The sequence below is a fragment of the Anabrus simplex genome, chromosome 1 (genome assembly GCF_040414725.1).
Source record: "Anabrus simplex isolate iqAnaSimp1 chromosome 1, ASM4041472v1, whole genome shotgun sequence".
NCBI lineage: Eukaryota > Metazoa > Arthropoda > Insecta > Orthoptera > Tettigoniidae > Anabrus > Anabrus simplex.
In genome coordinates, this window is record NC_090265.1 from 273,583,692 (window position 1) to 273,598,526 (window position 14,835).

Consider the following 14,835-nt stretch of genomic DNA (forward strand, 5'->3'; position numbering starts at 1 on the left):
GTAACACTACTCCTTTGTCAGACACCCAGGACAAATCGTGCTGCTTTCCTTTGAAGTATCAAGTAGTCCTGGTGAGGGTCCCATACACTGGAGCTATACTCTAACCATGACGAATAGAATATCAAGTGTGATCACTCCAATCTCTTAACATTGCAGTTGGTGGTCCTGCTGGAGTGTGGTGCAGCAGTCTCAACGATCCAACTGCAACAACACGTGCGCCCAATTGCCGGAAAAGGTATAGTGAGCGTGCGTGAAGTTGGTGATATTTTTAACGCCTATTAGTTTGTTTTAATATTTTCTGAAAGTCTGTATTAGTATCTGTGCAGTGCTTTGTGTGTGCAATCAACTAGTTCTCTATTATTTCAAGAAAATGTTGTACTGTTTCGTTCGTGGTTGTAAATCGGGTTACAGAAGGAAGCGTGATGGTAGACGATATTTTACACCACCAAAGGGAAATAATTTGTTTGCGAAGTGGGCTAGAGTTATTCCGCAGAAAGATAAGCAATTGTCGGCCAAAAGCAGAATATGTGACCTGCATTTTTCGGCAATTTAATTATAACGGTGGACTGTTTCTTTGTGAATGGTGAGAACGTTGAACTTCCTCTGTGAGGTGGAAAATAAAACCAGGAGCGGTGCTTCATATATTTTCAAATTTACCGAAATACCTATCCAGTGAGGTAAAATCGCGAAAGGTACCCAGTAACAAAACGAGTGAGGACAGTATCAAGAGGATAAGGAACGAGAATCACGAAGTGAGTGAAGCAGTGATGACAACAGGACTTAAATGTCCCTATGGTGTAAATCATCATTGCTTAAGTGCTGTTTCAGATTATTTTTAGGATGAAAGAACTAGAATAAACGGCACGGGATAGTTATATTCGATGAGGTTAAACTAAGGGAAGAGATTCAATTTAATGTGGGGCGATATTTTTTACGAGTGTCTTGACTAGATTGAGGCGATTTCAGTTGTGCCATCAGGAGCTGGCTGTTGTATTGAACACACTTTGGACATTATTCCAAAACTGGTCTCCCACTATAATGCTGATTCTTCTTCAGAGCAGGAGAAATCTGCAGAGAAATGCAAGCTCGACAATCTGCTAAGTCTACTCGTAAACTACCGAAAGTGGCCTCAAACTAGTTTTGGTGAGTAATTTACTTCATTTAATTTATTTGAGAAAAGTGTCAGTGTTATTTACAGCCTGGCGTATGTTTAATTTGCTCTGTTTAAAAATGATTCTTAAAGTATGTAAAGCACAATATGCTTTCGCTTTTCGTAATGTTTCATTTTATTTAGTGTGTTCTCTTATTAAAGTTGCGGACTGATAATATTATAAAGTTCAAAGATATTTCTTCATGCAGACTGATAATATTATTTATAACTCTCTGACAGTATTATTAACGTGTTGTATTTCATTATTTGCGTATCATTGTAATTTCCATTAAATCAGCTGATCGTGTAGCATTGGTGTTAGGCTCCACTAGCGCCGTTCTGCGGGAGAGGGCTTGAAATCGGTGAGTGATCTCACTTGGTATTCTATTCATCATGCTCTAACTGTGGTCTTACCAGAGACTAATACGCCCTATCCTTTATATCCTTACTACAATCCCTAAATACTCTTATAACCATATGAAGAGACCTGTAACCTTTCTTAACTACTTCGTTAATTATTTCACTCCGGTTGACTGCTGTATCAGTCGGGAGGAAGCTGTCCCACACATCCGGTGGACTGCTATAGCAGTCGCGCTGGAGCTGTGCCTCATAGCTGGTCGACTGCTGTAGAAGTCGCATGTTTTTCAGCTGTTTTCCGTTTCACTACGATCAAGACCAACTACAATCAAATACAGTAGAGACAATACACGACACTTACGGATTTCGCCTTGCTAAAATGGGAGACAATTCGACGGTGGCGCTCCTAGTGACTTGACCTGAACAAATCGCGCTAAATTCAAATATCAATGGAAATGTATATACGGAAATGGATAAATAAATTACGTCTAGAAAGAAAGTGGTATTGAGATATTAACTTCGAAGTTGCTAAAGCAATTCTGGATAAATGAATGAAGAATTATTTAAAAGGTTATTATTCAAAGACTGAAATTAGACCCATGAACAAGATATGAAATGGGCTGCTGTCAAATGGCTTGATCTTTCATTTATGCATTACTTTTTTAGCTTTAGCATTCCTGCCTGAACTCTTACGGTTGGATTTGTCTTTTTTCTCATTTGAAAACATTGTATCATCACATTAAGACACTTGCCAATAAAAATATCAGCACATTCCTTACACATATGATGCAATGAATTAACATTTAATAATAATAATAATAATAATAATAATAATAATAATAATGTTTTTTGTTTTACGTCCCACTAACTACTCTTTTACGGTTTTCAGAGACGCCGAAGTGCCGGAATTCAGTCCCGCAGGAGTTCTTTTACGTGCCAGTAAATCTACCGACACGAGGCTGACGTATTTGAGCCCTTGTCTTTCCTTGGCCGATACCTTCATTTTTCGAACTGAGAAGAGGAATAAAGAAAGAAAAGTATGAAAATGTTGTCGATAGTGATGTTTTAAGGAATATTTACGTACAATTAGAGCAAAAATGTAACATACCCTTGGCTGTATTGTCGAGGATTTCTAAAGTTGCTGGCCTGGAAATGATCAGAACAGATCTTATAATACTTATATAAGCGTAACGTCCCTTCTTTCTTGTACACCTTATTATCCAAATCGCTTCTGTGACATTTCAAAACCCACAGATCACACCTACAACACATCGGTATTGAAGGCTAACTGCTGCACTATAGAATAAAATATGCGTATTACATTTTATGCCAGTTAAAATATGGGTCGAGCAGGTCAGAAGATTATGAAGTACTATAAAAATCTCTGTCACTGGAAGAATATATATGCAAACACAATATTACTTACATGTTCTTGTCACGAGGGAACCTGAAGAACGACCGCGCATTTTTCACTACTTCATAATTACTGCAGCCAAACACAGCACATACCTTTCCCCTCATGTTGAGAGGAGATATCAAGGAATGACACACGCTACTATTTAATTATGTCAACTCACTGAAAACGCATAAATAACACCAAAAACTTCACACAAAAATACACGTGCTCTTATGACAGAATCAGTACCGTTCAGGTCTATCCGCTAGAGTGTGCTCCAATAGTTGTCCCTCGATATCTCGCTCAGTGTCGTGTATTGTCTCTACTGTATTTGCTACAATATATCAGACCTTAATGCAGCTATTAGAGGTGTGACGGTCCAGAGAAAATGTGTCACTGCTCCAACTGCTCCAGTGACACGACTGGAGCAGTGACACGTTGCCGGTCCAGTGACAAACCGGTCCAACCACAGATGGAGCTGAGGAGCATGGGATAGCATGCAGAGCGCGGTGACACGCTGCCGGTCCAGTGACAAACCGGTCCAGCAACAGATGGAGCTGAGGATCATGGCTCCGCGGTGACACGCTACCGGTCCAGTGACAACCGGTACAAGCACAAATGGAGCTGAGGAACACTGTTGCCAGCCCATAAATATTTTCTCCACCAATTTTTAGTTCAAAATCTGCTAAATTTCGAACTGAAGTAAAAGAGCATATATCAACTGTGTTAATAGAGGGGATTAACTCAACACTCACCGCACTATATGCTCTGAAACAGATCTGCAGATCTGACGTCCTGTGGTTGCATATGAAGCCACATGGTACTACTCTCTTTCAAAATATATGCTGGCAGTTCAAAGTGCAAAGCACATCCGGAAATTCTCAAATCTGTTTCGAAAGTTACTTTCACTTTCATTACTGTTTTCATTGGTTTTGATAAGTACGGAAAAAAATAATGTCTAACACTTTCGCATTTATATTGCACTACCAATAGGTGCACCGTCCGTGTTTGGGATTACTAGGATGCTTAACCAACTAGTCTTTTAAAGTTTAATTCTTTAACCACTTTTTACGAAATATCTGACTGTACATTTAACCTTTTCTTTTGACATATTGACATACCAAACATAACCTGACGTCAAAAGAAACACGATATCAAACACGACACTACCCGTCTCCTCTCATCAAGAGCACAGTAACGATTGCAACCAATTCTGGCTAAGGTTGTGGGCCAGAGCTGCTCTCATTGTGTTATACGGGCCCGCCTGAAAAAATTACAACTCGGACCCTGTCAAATAAAATGTAAAATGTATGAATAAAACCAAACTCCATTGCGCAACAGCGCCGAAGGGTCATGACCTACCAAGCGAAAGCAAACCTATGAATAACTACTGCAAATTAAATCACCGAGCTTGATAGCTGCAGTTGCTTAAGTGCGGCCAGTATCCAGTATTCGGGAGATAGTGGGTTCGAACCCCACTGTCGGCAGCCCTGAAGATGGTCTTCCGTGGTTTCCCATTTTCACACCAGGCAAATTTAATTAATTAAGACCACGGCCGCTTCCTTCCCACTCCTAGCCCTTTCCTGTCCCATCGTCGCCGTAAGACCTATCTGTGTCGGTGCGACGTAAAGCAACTTGCAAATGAAATCACAACAGGAAGATGTAATGCAATACATTGTCAATTTATGTAAGCAAATGAATTATTCATTACTGTAAGATTTCGAACAAAATATTTAAAGGTTCTTTAAGTTGATGCCATCCTGGTGGGAACATCCAAATGTTGTCCATCGATAACATCACAGGGAAATTAAATTAAAATTACCAATCTCTATTCCCTGACAGGTTTACAGGACGCGTGTGCGTCTCCGATAACCCTTCCAAAAATATGAATTCATGCTCCGCACGTGTGAATGAGTCATGCACTCAAATGCTATTACTTAGGAAATGTATACATGGCATCACGCACCCACACGATTACGCGAAGCGCTGTGCTAGTATTTACTTGACTCACATAATTTACCAAATGATAAATTAAAATCCACCAGAATGATATTATTATTATTATTATTATTATTATTATTATTATTATTATTATTATTATTATTATTATTATTATTATTGCTGGCCCCGTGATGTAGGGTTAGCGTGCCTGCCTCTTACCCGGAGGCCCCGGGTTCGATTCCCGGCCAGGTCAGGATTTTTACCTGAACCTGAGGGCTGATTCGAGGTCCACTCAGCCTACGTGATTAGAATTGAGGAGCTATATGACGGTGAGATAGCGGCCCCGGTCTAGAAAGCCAAGAATAACGGCCGAGGGGAATCGTCGTGCTGACCACACGACACCTCGTAATCTGCATGCCTTCGGGCTGAGCAGCGGTCACTTGGTAGGCCAAGGCCCTTCGAGGGCTGTAGTGCCATGGAGTTTGGTTTATTATTATTATTATTATTATTATTATTATTATTATTATTATTATTATTATTATTATTATTTGTAGAAATGTTTTAGTGATGAAGTAGATTACTGTGGATTTCTTTCGTTCACATTAAATAATGAACACCGTACCGGTATGTCTCCGTCCTGTTCTTGTCACATCCTCCCTAACGGTACGGGACGACGACGGCTGTGTCGCTGGACCGTTTGCGGATAGCAGTAGCAACACTGTCACAGCAGTGGACCGGTACAGGACGCTGTGAGTCGCAGCGCAAGACCGTCACAGTTTGGTCACAGTAGCAGACAGCAGTGGACCGGTAGCAGCAAACTGCGAGTCGCAGCGCAAGACTGTCACAGTAGCAGTGGACCGGTAGCAGCCAACTGCGAGTCGCAGCGCAAGACTGTCACAGTAGCAGTGGACCGGTAGCAGCCAACTGTGAGTCGCAGCGCAAGACTGTCACAGTAGCAGTGGACCGGTAGAGAAGAGGCTCCTGGAGCAGGTTGTCACTGCTCCATTCGGAGAATAGGTGACGCGTACCGGTACAGCAGTACCGACTCACCTCTAGCAGCTATCGATAATAGCAAAAATGGCGGCCCGATCGGTTTGTTCAAATGTAAACATGAGCATGTGCGAAGCATCTGTTTAGTTCTTTCTGTTGGTTTGGTTTGATTAGAAAACGTTAGTTTAGAGATGTTTTTATTGAAATTTGGTTTTAAAACTATTTTGATATATTAGGACGTGTCGATCGTATTGCATGCCTGGATGTAATTCATATTACAGCAGATGCACTCACATTCAGAACAAGTGTTCTTAATGCATCGTGACGATTTCGTAGTTACAAGTATTTTATTAGTGCATTAAAACATTCGAGGATAAATTTGTCAATAGAGTGGATGCGTTCCGCGTGCTTGATGAGCTGTTTTTCCGGATAAGTCCAAAACTCTGTGTTGGTGCCAATCCATTTTAAAAGTGAGGTTATTAAAAGTGATTAAAGCTGTTTATTTTATCTGTGAATGAAGAAGATTATATTCACCTTGTTAAATTAGAGGACAAGGTATCAACTGATATACTGTCACTTACAGTACGTTATTACGTTGCCAACGATTTGGGTGTTAAAGTGCTTTATACGAAAATGCACATGCTACCAGAGAACTTCAAATAGATTCTCCTATTGATTATCTGAAGTGAAATTGATATAACAGTTTCGTGGATCATTGTCAGAATCATTGTTATGAGATAATTGAAATTCGCCAAAGGTTATGTTTCTAATAAATTTCTTGAACGAGGTAGGCTATTATACTTAAAAGTATATGGTAACAGAAAGGTCATTCAAATAAATGTATTTCTAAAACAAGTATTGATTTATAGGAAGAATTTACCAAGGGTACTCCCTACTATATCTACACCAGTTCGAAAAATTTCCAATTTCTTTGAAATCACTTAAGAAAATACGGTACTAAGTAGACAATTGATACGTAATCTGCCACTTGGATGACAGCTCTAAATTCAGATCATCGGTGAGTGATTAATTAATTAATTAATTGACTGAATTGAAACGCGTCAAATATTCCCCCAGGACTGTTATTTTAGAATGCAATCCTGTATTACCTATTTTCTTTACCCTAGTAGCTCGTAGAAAATATATATTTTTTTTAATTATCCACATATTGCTTACCTAAATATAGGCTATTTCTAGTTAGTGCTGGTCTATTACCCAAAGTAAATTTTCTGTTCGTTATTATTGACAGCTTAGCAATTCAGTGCGATAATCCAAAGGTTATGTTTATGTATCACATGCGTGTTTTCATGGAACCGATGCGTCGGCCATGTTGTTTTTGTATTAAGGTCTGATATTATTGTAGATGGTCTTGCTACGATAGACTGCTGTGGAAGTTTGCCCTTGGAGGTCTCTTGTGGCAGTCTTGGGAGTCTGTAGCTACGGCTATGATCACCAGATGACAGGAGCAACCAGTTTGAAGACAAAAGCAATGTGTCTGATATGCTACTCACTTTGAGCCTAGTTGCTCCCCTGTGCTGACGTGCTTGTGCTCCTTGACTTAGATTTCAATCGCTTTAAAATTGTGAAAGGCCTGATGACGGAGGAGAGATATACTGTGGAGGAACACTGTCATCCGATTCTGGTGACGGAACGATTTCAATCACACCTACTTCAGGCACGTTTACTACTTCAGTCACCGCTTCAGTCGTCTAAAAGGTCGGCCTACTTCGATGATTTGCCTGAAGATGATGATAGTGAAGATGAAGATCAGGTGCCTGAACCACCAAGCAGACTACTAAATTGAGAAAAGTTGAAATTGAATCCGAGGAAACAAGTTTGACGCAGCTAATTCTGGATTGAAAAGTTTAGTGGACAATGGTAGCATGTTAAGTTTTTTCAGTTTTTAACATGAGTATCGTAACTCTCCTGTGCGAGGAGGATGAAAAGTGCTAAAAAATATAGTCATAAGCATTTTGGCGAATATGCATTACAAAATGAAATACTTTTAAACTTCGCCTGTCCTCTCCTCACGTCACAAGTCGATTGAGGACTGGAGAGCGGAGCGAGACAAGTATCCTGTACAGCGGGCTCAGTGAACTACCTGCTGCTCGCGCCCAGAAGTTCACGCCACCATACTTGCTACGTTGGAATGAAAGGGTTAATATGATTACCCTAATGAAGATCATTCCTTATATTAACACCTAGGAACTGAACCCATCATTTAGATGTCTCGGGAAAGGAGAAATTAAATATTTATTTACTTTAATGTATAGGTCTCGGGAGGGCGCCATTTTGGTGGTTTTGTGTGTCTGGCCTTGACACGTGGAGATAATTTCTGGAAGAGGGTAGGGAGAACTTGTAGATACGTATATAGTAGGGATACACATTGTTAATTTTACATTAATTACCCGTCCAAAATGCGGACTATTAGAGGAACTGGTAATTTATAATAAAAGAAGCAAATTCTTTTCTGTACATTTTGATTGTATTTCACAGCCTAGAGTCCCTCAATGAAGAAGTGGTCAAGTTATGAAGTATTGTGCCATAGAAGTCCATGTTAAAACAGCAAATGTTCTAGTTGACATCTCTCACTGGGGAGATTTTGATGGGAGGAACATATTAACCCATAGTAGCTCCTCAAGTATCAGTTGTATTTAGAATGAGTTGTTTATATTTTAATGCAAAGTGATTTTTAAATAGTGGAGTAGATACTGTACTGTTCTAAATTATCTCTTTTCCATTTTTACTCAGAAGGAAGGTAGGAGAGAAATAAATACGCTAGACATTGTCATTTGCTGCACTGTAACGGTCTGTCTGTCATTAGTAGAGCCCGGACGTTCAGGCGTTGATTTTTGCTAAAATAGGCAGGCAAATAAGCACTTAACATTTATCAATCAATCAATCAATCAATCAATCAATCAATCAATCAATCAATCAATACTGATCTGCATTTAGGGCAGTCGCCCAGGTGGCAGATTCCCTATCTGTTGCTTTCCTAGCCTTTTCCTAAATGATTTCAAAGAAATTGGAAATTTATTGAACATCTCCCTTGGTAAGTTATTCCAATCCCTAACTCCCCTTCCTATAAATGAATATTTGCCCCAGTTTGTCCTCTTGAATTCCAACTTTATCTTCATATTGTGATCTTTCCTACTTTTATAAACGCCATTCAAACTTATTCGTCTACTAATGTCATTCCACGCCATTTCTCCGCTGACAGCTCGGAACATACCACTTAGTCGAGCAGCTCTTCTTCTTTCTCTCAATTCTTCCCAACCCAAACATTGCAACATTTTTGTAACGCTACTCTTTTGTCGGAAATCCCCCAGAACAAATCGAGCTGCCTTTCTTTGGATTTTTTCCAGTTCTTGAATCAGGTAATCCTGGTGAGGGTCCCATACACTGGAACCATACTATAGTTGGGGTCTTACCAGAGACTTATATGCACTCTCCTTTACATCCTTACTACAACCCCTAAACACCCTCATAGCCATGTGCAGAGATCTGTACCCTTTATTTACAATCCCTTTTATGTGATTACCCCAATGAAGATCTTTCCGTATATTAACACCCAGATACTTACAATGATCCCCAAAAGGAACTTTCACCCCATCAACACAGTAATTAAAACTGAGAGGACTTTTCCTATTTGTGAAACTCACAACCTGACTTTTAACCCCGTTTATCAACATACCATTGCCTGCTGTCCATCTCACAACATTTTCGAGGTCACGTTGCAGTTGCTCACAATCTTGTAATTTATTTATCACTCTATAGAGAATAACATCATCCGCAAAAAGCCTTACCTCCGATTCCACTCCTTTACTCATATCATTAATATATATAAGAAAACATAAAGGTCCGATAATACTGCCTTGAGGAATTCCCCTCTTAATTTTTACAGGGTCAGATAAAGCTTCACCTACTCTGATTCTCTGAGATCTATTTTCTAGAAATATAGCAACCCATTCAGTCACTCTTTTGTCAAGTCTAATTGCACTCATTTTTGCCAGTAGTCTCCCATGATCCACCCTATCAAATGCTTTAGACAGGTCAATCGCGATACAATCCATTTTACCTCCAGAATCCAAGATATCTGCTATATCTTGCTGGAATCCTACAAGTTGAGCTTCAGTGGAATAACCGTTCCTAAAACCGAATTGCCTACTATCGAACCAGTTATTAATTTCACAAACATGTCTAATATAATCAGAAAGAATGCCTTCCCAAAGCTTACATACAATGCATGTCAAACTTACTGGCCTGTAATTTTCTTTATGTCTATCACCCTTTCCTTTATACACAGGGGCTACTATAGCAACTCTCCATTCATCTGGTATAGCTCCTCCGACCAAACAATAATCAAATAAGTACTTCAGATATGGTACTATATCCCAACCCATTGTCTTTAGTATATCCCCGGAAATCTGATCAATTCCAGCCGCTATTCTAGTTTTCAACTTTTGTATCTTATTGTAAATGTCATTGTTATCATATGTAAATTTTATTACTTCTTTGGCCTTAGTCTCCTCCTCTATCTCGACATTATCCTTGTAACCAACTATCTTTACATACTGCTAACTGAATACTTCTGCTTTTTGAAGATCCTCACATACACACTCCCCTTGTTCATTAGTTATTTCTGGAATGTCCTCTATGGAACCTGTTTCTGCCTTAAAATACCTATACATACCCTTCCATTTTTCACTAAAATTCGTATGACTGCCAATTATGCTTGCCATCATGTTATCCTTAGCTGCCGTCTTTGCTAGATTCAATTTTCTAGTAAGTTCCTTCAATTTCTCCTTACTTCCACAGCCATTTCTAACTCTATTTCTTTCCAGTCTGCACCTCCTTCTTAGTCTCTTTATTTCTCTATTATAATAAGGTGGGTCTTTACCATTCCTTACCACCCTTAAAGGTACAAACCTGTTTTCGCATTCCTCAACATTTAGGACCTAGGCAGTAAAGCAATTAAAATATGCATTTATAATGACAAAATGGGCACTAAAATAACAAAGATGCTTTAATGTAAGCTATATAACACACATCGGCATCACGTTTTAGTACTTAATCTTACATCCCCGCGGGTGGTGATGATAGAATGATGTCAACGGTATCCCCTGTTTGTCGTAAGAAGAGGCGACTAAAAGGGGGATCAGGGCCTCTCAACTTGGGAGTGTGGGTTGGCGACCACGGCTCTCTTAGCTGAGTCTGACATTGTTTTTCACTCACTTGTGGTAAGTTCCATGCTCTTATCTTTCCTGTCTGACCTCCCTCAGTCAACTCTTATTTTCTTACTGACCCCAACTGTAATAGATTTGCAAGGCCTCGGGAGTCTTTCATTTTCACGCCCTTAGTGGCACTTGTCTTTCTTTTGCAGATAGCTTAATTTTTTAAGTATTGGACCTCTTCCATTTTCCTTCTGATTAGTGTAAGTGGAGGATGGTTACCACGTTGTTCTTCCTCCTAAAACAAGAATCACGACCACAACTTAATTTTACGTAGCAAGGACTGGACCTGGCAACCCTCTCGATCATTTGACTTGTGGAGCTTTCAGTAGAGATTTGTTTAATATGAAAATATTGTTTGTGTAAATGTTATTTTTTATCTGTTAAGTTAAAATGAAATTTTTCTTTATTATCTAGTATCTCTTGAGTTATCCATTGATTCTTAGTTGCTCTTTCCTTTCTTCCTAATAGATCTTCAGCAGCCCTACTGATCTCATTCTTCATCAGTGTCTATTTTTCTCATACTGTGTTTCCTTTAGCTTTTCCATTCGGTCCTTTATTATCTTCCACATCCTCTCCTCTTCCATCCCTTCCCTCTCCCCTACCTACTCTATACAGTTCATTGATTGAGAGAGACTTATTTTCATTCCTGTCCTCCGTTACAAGTCTAATTATCCCCCTCTAGCTTGCTGTTTCTCCTCATCTTCCTTAGTTCCCACTCACACCCACAGACCTTACACTTACATCTCTCAGCTATTCTTTTATCTCCTCAAAGGAATGTGAAGTAATATGGAAATATCAACAGAAGTAAAATAACGTATTCCATGAATAAAAGTAGGTATATATGCCAGACGAAGGAAATTTAATATAAACTATACAAAGATTTCAGGGCGATAGTACAACCAGGAAAAAAAACTGTTAGAATACCTACACTACAATTATACTAGTTAAACGTATCCTCCTCCCCTGTGAACCATGTGACCTTGGCACGGTGGGGAGGTTTGCGCGTCCCAATGAAGCAGATAGCCGAGCCGCAAGAGCAACCATATCGGATGGGTATCTGTCGAGACACCAGACTAACAAAGAGTTCATCGAAAGCAGCCTTTTGGAAGTTACAAGGATGGCAGTCTAGATGATTGACTGACGTGGCCCTGTAATAATACTCAACATGGCTTAGCTCTGTTGATACTGCTGCATGGCTGAAAGCAACGGGAAACTACAGCCATAACTAACTCCCGAGGACACACAGCCCTCTCCGTATGAATGATGTACTGATGATGGCTTCCTCCTGAGTAAAATATTCCGGAGGTAAAATAGTTCCCCATTCGGATCTCTGGGTGGGGACTACACAAGACATACTGACATGTTGTGAGTCGGAGCATGGAATGTTACAAGTTTGAATCGTTGTGGTAGGTTAGAGAATCTGAAAAGGGAGATGGATAGACTAAAGTTAGATGTAGTTGGTATAAGTGAAGTATGTTTGGTGTCTATCTTGACAGCAATAATCCTTTCACTATACTGGGCATAGTAGCTAACCCACTGCCCTATTTTCTTATTATTAAAACAACTCCTGCATTTCCCCTGTTTGATTTTGTGTTGATAATTCTGTAGTCACCTGACCAAAAATCCTGCACTTCCTGCCTACTAGTTCAGTGGATGATGAGGAAATTGAAAGAATATACGAAGAGACGGAAGATTTAATACAACATGTAAAAGGTGGTGAGAATCTAATTGTGATGGGAGACTGGAATGCAGTGGTAGTCCAAGGAAGAGAAGGTAAAGCACTAGGATTGGGACAATGGAATGAAAGAGGAAGTCGTCTGGTTGAATTCTGAACCAATCACAATTTAGTCCTTGCTTATACTTAGTTCAAACACCACAAACGACAGCTGTACACATGGACGAGACCTGGAGACACTGGAAGGTATCAAATAGACTGCATTATTATTAGGCAGAGATTCAGAAACCAGGTGTTGGATTGCAAAACTTTCCCAAGAGCAGACGTGGACTCTGATCACAACTTGTTGGTCATGAAATGCCATCTGAAGTTGAATAAATTGAAGAAGGGAAGGAATCCAGTGAGATGGGATCTAGACAAGTTGAAAGAAAAGAGTGTGAGTGACTATTTCAAGGAACATGTTACACGAAGACTAAATGAAAAGGCTGAAGGAAACACCATAGACGAAGAATGGTCAGTCGTGAAGAATGATGTCAGTAGGGGTGCTGAAGAAATAATAGGAAGAAAGGAAAGACTAAGAATCAGTGGATAACTCAGGAGATACTAGACCTGATTGACGAACGACAGAAGTACAAGAATGCAAACACTGAAGAGGGCAGAAAGGAATGCAGGCGATTAAAGAATGAAGTGGATAGAAAGTGTAGGACAGCTATGGAAGAATGGAAGAATGACAAGTGCAAGGTGGTTGAAGGTTGTATGGTCCTAGGAAAGGTAGATGCTGCATACAGGAAAATCAAGGAAACATAGGTGTATGAATATTAAGAGCTCAGAAGGAAAACCACTTCTAGGGAAAGAAGACAAGGCAGAAAAAAGATGGTAGGAACATATCCAACAGTTGTATCAAGGTAAGGACGTAGATGTTATGGTTCAGGAACAAGAAGAGACTGTTGATGCTGATGAAATAGGTGACCCAATTTTGAGGTCAGAATTCAACAGAACTTTGAGAGACCTAAATAGGAGCAAAGCACCTGGAATTGATGGCATTCCCTCCAAATTACTGACTGCTTTAGGAGAAACCAGCACGGCAAGGTTATTCTCTTTAGTGTGCAAGATGTATGAGACAGGATAAGTGTCATCCGATTTTCGGTAGAACGTTGTCAATCAATCAATCAATCAATCAATCAATCAATCACTACTGATCTGCATTTAGGGCAGTCGCCCAGGTGGCAGATACCCTATCTGTTGTTTTCCTAGCCTTTTCAATCAATCAAATCAAAATCTCTTTATTTGCAAATGAGGTGTCTACCTCGGTGGCAAATGGTACACTAAAATACATTATTGCCAAGCACTAAATTTTAAATTAACAAGAGAAGAAAAAAAATGTTTCTACAATACAATAATATACAATTTATGCTAACATTTTTTTTCTATTAAACAAACAGATCATCCTTAATAAATTTATACTGTTTACAAAATTCTACTTATAATATCTCCTATACTTACAAACATAGTCAGCTCATAGACAGTATGTGGAATTACTTCAAATAATACTATGCAACTGGTATAAGATTAAAATTTACATTACATTTATTTACTATTCTTTTTTACCCATTTTGGAACCTAAGTAGCATAACGACCTGCTGCGTCTTAACCAGAGCCCCCTATTGCCACCACTTTTCAGAGTTCCTGAAGGGCCTTCACAGCTACCGTAGGGGTCCCAGGGCCCTCGAAGTCCCCACTGTACTTCACCCCTAGAGGCAGCCCCCTACTTTGGCTGTCCAAATTCCATGGACCAGGGGATGGAATTAATTTTTTATCACACATTTTTTATTTACAATAGCCTGCACTGGTCGAATGCCCTCTAACATTTCATTTATTTTCCCTGTTGCTGTTTATTCTCTTCTTGAATACCTGTACAGATTTTGGAAAAGGATCAAACACTACCCCTGGTAAACTGTTCCACTTCTTCACGCCCTTCCCAATGAATGAAAATTTACCCCAGTCGCTTCTGCTAAAATTCCTTCTAATTTTATACTTGTGGTCAGTTCTGCCAATATAATTGTTTTCCAACTGAAGCCTCTCACGGATTTCT

The 14,835-nt window shown here is 39.6% G+C and overlaps 1 long non-coding RNA gene across 1 annotated transcript in view; it reads left to right on the forward strand.

The window, feature by feature from the left end:
- The first annotated feature begins 349 nt into the window (after nucleotides 1–349).
- Nucleotides 350–14,835, forward strand: part of LOC136886835 (uncharacterized) — a 192,303-nt gene continuing 177,817 nt past the window's right edge. Inside the window, exon 1 of the long non-coding RNA XR_010861829.2 lies at nucleotides 350–1,143. This is a non-coding gene — a long non-coding RNA (uncharacterized lncRNA). The remainder of the gene's footprint in view (nucleotides 1,144–14,835) is intronic.